Raw genomic sequence first — 8228 nt, 5'->3', positions numbered from 1 at the left:
GTCAGCTTCTCTTCTTCTTTTAAACCAACCTGAGTATTTCTCCGTCCTGTGCCAAACCAATAATTGGCTAAAAGAACATAATGCTACAATAGACTCAGTGCTCCCTAAAACGCACATCCTTCAGCCGCAGCAAGAAGTTGACCAGCTCGTTTTGGTTAACTCCTTTGTTTGGCATCAGAGTAATGGCTGCCACGGCGGCCTACAGTTTGACAGAATCAAATCCTCGACAACAACGCGTTCCAGCAAAGTGCCACACAGTAAATCCCCCCCGCTCGCTCGGAGTAAGCTGTCCTGGGAACCTGCGTGGCATAACCGCCTGGGATGTACAAAAAAATGAGAATCCCGGTGCAGCAAGCGTGGTGGGGAAGTTTCAGCCCTCCTCTAAACGGGGGAGGCTGACTGAGCAGCGCCTCGCTCACACAGCACACACTCACTCACATGCAGCGGCCTGGCTTGCTCAAGGGCACGTGACTCACTTTTCCCTTCTGCTCTTCCAACAGGCTCTCCGATTAGAACCAGCAACCCTCTGGTCACAAACACACTTCTCAACTCTCTCTCTTCCTAATATCCCCATGAAATGTTTTTCACAATGCCCAAATAAAAATGGATTTATTAATCCCCAAAGGGGAGACAGTCAGCAGCCGAGAATAAGGTAATAATGACAAATTAAAGGATTATTGTATCGCTGATGCAAAATAGACAAAGGATGACTCAGCAAAATATCTTGAATATAATCCCAAACACACTCGCCAGGAGAGACGATGTAGTAGAGCGAGACAGAGACAGAGACACACTGCCCTCTGCTGGAGGCTACACAGCCTCAACACAGGACGCTTCTTCAAAACATGCCATTTATATTCGAGGGTTTCTTCTATGGTGCCTGTTTTCAAAGCAAACCTAGTGTGAAAATGAGTAGAAGATGTATTTATTAATAAACACAGAGCGGTTATCTCAGTGAGGCTCGTCTGATCTCCGATTGGTCAGATAAAGAAATGTGCAGAGCAAGAAGCAGCATGAATTGAAGACAGTGACTGTGCTCTTTGACCTCCAGTTTCCCCTCTTCAGTGTGATACCCTCCACAGGCACACGCACACAAGGAAACAGGAAATGTTTGTTGTCTTTACATTTCCAGAAGCCCTCACAGGGAAGCAATGCTGCTGTCCTCCTCCTCCTCCTCCTCCTCCTCCTCCTCCTCCTCCTCCTCCTCCTCCTCCTCCTCCTCCTCCTCCTCCTCCTCCTCCTCCTCCTCCTCCATAAATCACACTCTCCTCCAAGAGGACCTGACCAAAACACTACTTTAACATTTCATAGGTGGATCTGCTTGGAACTTAATTTAAATTGCCACAAAGCCCATTCTTACGGTAAGATATTTGTCAAATATTGCACTGATTAAGTCAGGACGACATTCACTTTGAAGGAGCTTCTAGCACAGACAGCAGTAAGTGGTCGGGTGGCTCATATCTCCCTCTATCCTGAACAAAATGTCCACATTAAAGATTAATAGTCATGGTAATTAATCTAATAATACTGGTAATAATACTGCACGTGCTCTAATCTGATGTGTGGTTAAAGAATTCATTTTGAAATCAATACCCATCTCTTTGAGAAAATGATAATTTCCTGATGTTTATCAGCCAAGACTCCAGGCTCTACTTTGTGCTATTAATATGTTTTTCCAGGAGTGCGTGTCACCTTTATGAAAATAGATTAAGCTGCCTCATTCTGAAAAGAAGCCTTTGCTCGCAGACAAGCGCTTCTGAAGAAAAAGAAAGAAGATGACAGTCTGCCACCAGCCTTAACATTCTGAGCACCTACAGAGCGCTCTGGAAGCGCTGCAATGAACTGCAAAGGGCACCTTGCTGTCTGGTGCTGCGAGCAGGAAGACAGCAGACACACAGCTGGTGGACAAACACCGGGTGGGGTTTCCTCTCCTCCTGACTGGTCCTGCCTCGCATTGTCCGTTTCTCAGATGCTGGCCAAGTGCCGCTCGCCGAGGAGAATAACAGAACGCGGCCGTCATAAAACCGCACGCAGACAAATCAAACAAACACAACGCACGCTCGCACACACTCTGAATATAGACACAAAGGATTTATCGGCGTGCCGGTAGATCGTAAACTAATATTTACAACATGATTTTCCATGCATTCTTTTTTCCAATGACATACTGAAGTGCCATTCTGTGGAATAGTATATATGTGAGCAGGAAAGTAACATTACTGTCATTTCTAAAACATGTGCTTCAGGCAGTGAGCACTAAAGGGCTACAGTAAGGTGTCTCCACTCATCCACTCTTCATTTTGTACACAGTCAAGAAATAGTGAAAGAAACGCCCATCACTGTTTCCCAGAGTTCACGTCTTCAAATGTCTTTTGTCTGACTGTCAGTTTACAATGATAACACACAGGGGGAAGCAGCAGATCCTCACATGTGAGAAGCTGTGACCAGTCTGGATGTAAACTATACTTCCTCGTGTTAGGGAGTTAAACAGGTCATAAACCCCTCTCTAATATATATTTATATTGTTGTGAAAACATCTCCTTCAAACAACTGTTTCTATTCAAGATGCTTTACAAAAACTACACTTTACACTTTAGAGGATTACATTTTACGGCATCATGATAGCGTTATAATTTACCTTCGGCATCATAATGTATCTCAATGCAACCTCCAGTAATATCAGGCGGCAACCTCCGGTTCTGCAGAGTACAGCTGATGCTTCACGTGTTAAAGCTGCATTCTCTCTAGTGTCCACTAGGGGGCGACTCCTCTGGTTGTATAGAAGTCTATGAGAAAATGACTCTTGATTTATTACCTCAGTAAACATTGTGAACATGAGTTTATGGTCTCAGTCTCTTGTTTCAAGTCTTCTTGAAGTAGTTTAGTGAAGCCGTCACGCTAATAACATAACATAAGAAATAAAAGTTTGTGGTTACTGTAGAAAGATGTAACCATGTAACCAAGATAACATTTGTATTTCTGGAATATTGCTTGGACAAAAACATGTAAAGCTGAACGTGGATTTAAGTTCTGATTTTTGACATTTTAAAGATTTTAGAAACCAATTATTTAAGAATGATTTGATGGATAAAACATCCTGTAATTCTCAGACTTGTTGCGTTTTACTTGTCCTTATAATATGTGCACGTTCATATGTGTGAACTATCAGTTTAACACCACGATGTGTCTCTTTAACGCGACAACGTGCTTCTAGAAGCGACTGAGGGAGCCGGAAGCTCAGTGAGTCGCTGTGTCTGAGCTGATCGATGAATGTCTTCACCACCAGCTACTTGATTCTACTGCAGTCCCACCAGACAGCCAATAATGAACGACAACAATTAACACTGTGACCCAAACCCCCACGCATCCTTGAACACACGTCTGTTACGTAAGACGGACAAGAGGCTTCAGAGGAGCACTAAAGACGTCCTCTGACCTCAGATCCGTTATATCGACACATTGTTCAATACTGAACATATTCAAGACCTCGGCTCAGCTAATGACTAATACGCAATTGTACGTTTTGAAAAACATTTTTTCCAAGGTACATTCTGTAAAACTTGATGTGAATTTCAGTGAATTGTATGTTCCTCCAACTGTGTTGCTGGGTTACTGCAACAATCCGGGACAACGTTGTCCTTGAATAATCACTGTATGCAACTAACCAATTCATCTGCAGATTGTCTTAATAATCAACGGTCCTATCGTAACAACAGTGCATTCAGGTCGCAGTGAAGAAGAGAAAAACACAAATACTCACAAATCACTCAGGAGTCTGAAGGATATTACATCGTGTGTTAGTCCTGAGGAAAGACTGAATGTTTACCGGTTTTGATGATTACATATCTAGAAGACATATTTACTGCACACATGACTTAAGTTAGAGAAAGTAAAATACTGAGGACGGGACTCTAGCTAAAGTATGGATCCTTTAGAGAGAATCACATTACCCGTTGTTCTGTAACAGGGAGAAAGTCATAATGAGTCATGCTCCCTTACTACAGCCTCTCTGCCCTGAAGTTTTGTATTTTTAAATACCATAGCCTACCTTTTATATATTTATTCATTTTTTAATTTTTTTTATTATATGTTGTTCTTTTTATTAAATGTTGTCATCACCATGTAGCGTTCTGCTTTCTCTTGTCTCTTTTTTTATGTCCATAATATTTCACTGAAGATATAATCCGGTTTACATCACAATCCCGATAAACAAAGTAAAAAAACAAAAAGGCTTTGAAGATACTGTTGCGTAAAGACATTTTCTAAATGTGCGCTCTACATTACTAACAGGGTCACGCTGTATCCTCCAGAGCAGGTCAGCATGTAGAGCACGGCATTAACAGCGTCACAGATAGAAGCTCCACTCCCACAGGAGCAGAACAACATGGAGGCACTCTCAAGTCCACCAGGAGCTCAGGATGAAAGTGTCAGCCAAATGGCACACAGAGGTAATCCTGGTTAGGACGTTACACAACACACCCCGGATGATGTGTAGGAACAGTGATGTTTGGGGAAATTCAAGGTCAAAGGAATACAGATTTTGTATTTCTTCAGGGCTGTAAAGCCTCTGCTCTGCAACGACCAATTAAAAATACAAGATAAGGCAAAGCAAGGTTCAAGAGGCTAATGGAGTCTCTCTGAGAAGTGTTCCAAATTACAAGCTCCTTGATTTCATTTTGATGTGGTTAAAAGAAAACCAGCCTACAAGCCGACAGTATGAAGGAAACCTGTTTCACATCATCAAAGAAGAGTTTACATGGTTCATACATGTACCTTCATAGAAACAGCTCCAGCTACGTTATTATCATTATTGTCTATTAAATATTGATTATTTCTAATGAACTGATGAACCGTTTAGTCTGTCAAATGTAAGAAAATAGTGAAAAATGGCCTTTCACTCTTCAAATGTCTTGTTTTGTCTGATAAACACAAAAACATTATATTCAGTCATAACAAAGTGAGAAAAAAAGAGCACATCTTGAAATTTGAGAAGATATTAACTGCATGTTTGCTCAATAAATGACTTGAATGATGATTTGATTCCACAACTTTCTATTGAGCCAGTAATGGATTCATCAGCTGACCACTGATTTCTACAACTGCATGGAGGTCAGATGAATCAACGTTAAATCTATTACAAGATGTCACAGAATCAGTACTGAGTCGGAATAGTCAGTTAGAGAAACACAGTTGAAACCGCAGTATCGGCACAATAACACGAATGTGTTAGATCTAAAGGTAAATGTGCTTATCTGCTCCTATATCTTGGGTGTGTTTCTTGTGGTGCGTTTGGAGTTCAGATAAGTCACTACCTCTCTTCATCATCATCATTGGGAATGTTGTGTTTTAGTCAGCTTATCGGTGCCACTGTGCTGAAAATACAAGTTATTTTACTTACTAAAAATGTAAACGTGAGGCTGCAAAGCATGGAAGAGCACGACGTCTCAAGATGCCACATTTGACTGTTTGTTGGACTTAAAGCCGCTTGTTTACATGTGTCTTGGCACCAGCGACACTGTTTACTGGTGTATCCATCAGTCCCTATCCACATACAACGAGCTCTGCTGTATTCCTCACACATCTCCCGACACGTCAGAACACGTGTCGGGTGAAAACCTACACAGATGTCAACACGATAGAGGAACATGTGTGACTCCACTGTTAGAGACGTGACCAACAGCACAATATGTTTGATTTACACGTTCTGTCACCAGAGAGGAGCGTTTTATTGAGCTCTGAGACAAGTACAGTAGGTGTTGTAGTTTGCAGGTTGTCCTGCAGCTCTTCAACTAAACACTAAATGATGCAACAGTTGGGAAATATTAGCCTAAAAACTCTGCAAAGCAATTGAAACTACATAACGGAGGCTGTCTTGTTTCCACTCCTGCCTAATTTCCCTCTTTAGCAAATTGGCCCTCTGGTGCAGTTTGTGTCCCATTTAATTAAAGGAGAATCTCTCTCTCCATCTGTATCTATCTCTCCATCTCTCTGCACACACACACACACACACACACACACACACACACACACACACACACACTGCACTTTAACTAACTCTGTAGACAGCTATGACTTGCATGCCATCATGCATGACAAGTAGCTTCAGTAGTTTGCATCATGAAATCATTTTTTGGACAGTTGTGCAAAATATAAAACACAGTTCTCACACCAAAACCATAAATGTCACGACAGTTGACCCGCGTGTGAGAACACGCGAGCAAGAACTTAAAGGCATCTTCTTACCTCCAGTGAATCGATTGACTGACCCCCCCGTCGCCTCTCCGTCGTCCTGAACAGTTTCCATAACGTCCCCGGTGTCCCGATAACGTCTCGAGTATTTTCTCTCACCAGCTTTTCTTACTTGTTTCACAGGAAACGAGTAAAAAAAACGAGACGTCTGTTTCGTCCGGTGGCTACATTAAAAGTCACGATACGGTCATCATCAGGTGTTGCTGACAGCACGCGCCCGCCGAGTGCCTGAACCAGTGACCCCGCCCACCGCACCTTTACAGGCACGAGACCGGTGGATTTGTCCAAACTAGTGTCGGACTGAATAACCGGACATTGAACGTGACACCTGCTGCTGTAAAGGTACAATCCGTCCACAACAAACACGCTGCTCTCAATTACTTCTGATACATGGACTAACAATTACAACATGAACGCTCAAGTAAATATCACTTGAATGCATCTATGCAAAACAATTAATGAAAATAAACGTGTTCAGTTGCTGCTCATGTTTTTTAGATGAGGTTAGGAAACCAGACCCTGAGATAATCTACTTTTAGTCAGTTTGCATCCCTTGTGACTGTTCTCCGTCTACGTTTGGTCGTTTTGTGTGTTTTTGGTGATCTTGTAGTTGTTTGTAGAGGTTTGGTGTTTCTATCTGGTCATCTTTTGGTTGTTTGCAGTAGTCGAGTGTCTCTTTAATGGTCACTTTGTCTTCGTTTGTAGTCGTGTTCTGTGTGTTTTTGGTCATTTTGTGTTGGTTGTAGTTGTTTTATGGCTCTTTGAGGTCATTTTGGGTAGTTTGTAGTCGCTTTGCACCTCATGGTCATTTTGTGGTTGTTTTGCATCTATATTAGTCGCTTTGCATCTTTGTGTTGATTGTGCATCTATTTTTAATCATTTTGCGTGTCTTCTGTATTTTTTTTGTCTCATTCTAGTTGTTTTTCATCTATTTAGATGTTTTATGTTTCTATGTGGTTGTTTTGTGTTTGTTTGTTGTCATTTTGGGTCATTTGTAATCTTCTTGTGTCTCTTTTTGGTCATATTTTGTCTATTTTTAGATGATTTGCATCTTTGTTGCTGTGGTTAAAATTGTGACGATGTAAAGAATACTTAAGGCAGCTTACTTTATGATATTCTATGAAAAATACACCACAACTATTTCCAAATAATCCAGAATGGATATACAATAACACAGGTATTTGTACAGTGCAGTAGCTTGTTACCACACTTACCATTGATTAGGTTTTTTTACACAATGCATTAAAATGACAATATACAACCAATCCATTATAACAGAGGCCATCTGTCCGTGGCGTGCTGTTTTTAAGCTGTTGAAGAGGAGGCTGGGCGGCTGTGGCAGGTAGCTTTGGATACTCACGGGCTCTTTGATTATTTCCAGGTATAGATGCACTTTATGCAGCACACCCTTATTAAAACACCTTTACAAAGGTTGTATCCCAGAGATCTGATCAAACTTGTATCTGTAGTTGGGAGTCAGCCCTTTGATCATAACAGTCACACTGCATGCTGCAACTCCCCCCCCCCCCCCCTTACAGTTTGCTATAAAAACTAAAACCCAAGTTAGAAACATGTTCAGAATGTAGCTCCAGCTGCTGCATCAACACAGCACTAGCACGGTAATGACTAACTCACCTTTTTATCCTCTATGAATAGCAGGAATCAGAGGTCTCATGTCCACGTGAGCTTTAGAGGAACTCATTCATGCCTTCATCTCCAGCAGGGTGCAATGCGCAACACGTTTTGACTGCAGCAGCTACAATAACGAGAAACCAAGCAGCCGAGGACATTACGCTACCTGTTAGTTACAGAATAGAGTTTTTTTAACGTGGATCCGTCAGTTTATAAATCACATAACAGCCCAAGGCCAAAATATGTTGTTATGTTTGAAGAATATAAACCCACTTTATCCCTCAGATCTCAAGGAAGCCGTTTTTGTGCCTCCAGTCAGAAGTAAACATGGTGAAGATGGATACGCT

This window comes from Anarhichas minor, unplaced genomic scaffold, assembly GCF_050575085.1.
Source record: "Anarhichas minor isolate MPS153535 unplaced genomic scaffold, ASM5057508v1 ptg000038l, whole genome shotgun sequence".
Lineage (NCBI taxonomy): Eukaryota > Metazoa > Chordata > Actinopteri > Perciformes > Anarhichadidae > Anarhichas > Anarhichas minor.
The sequence above is the reverse complement of the archived record's forward strand: the minus strand, read 5'-3'. Positions refer to the sequence as shown.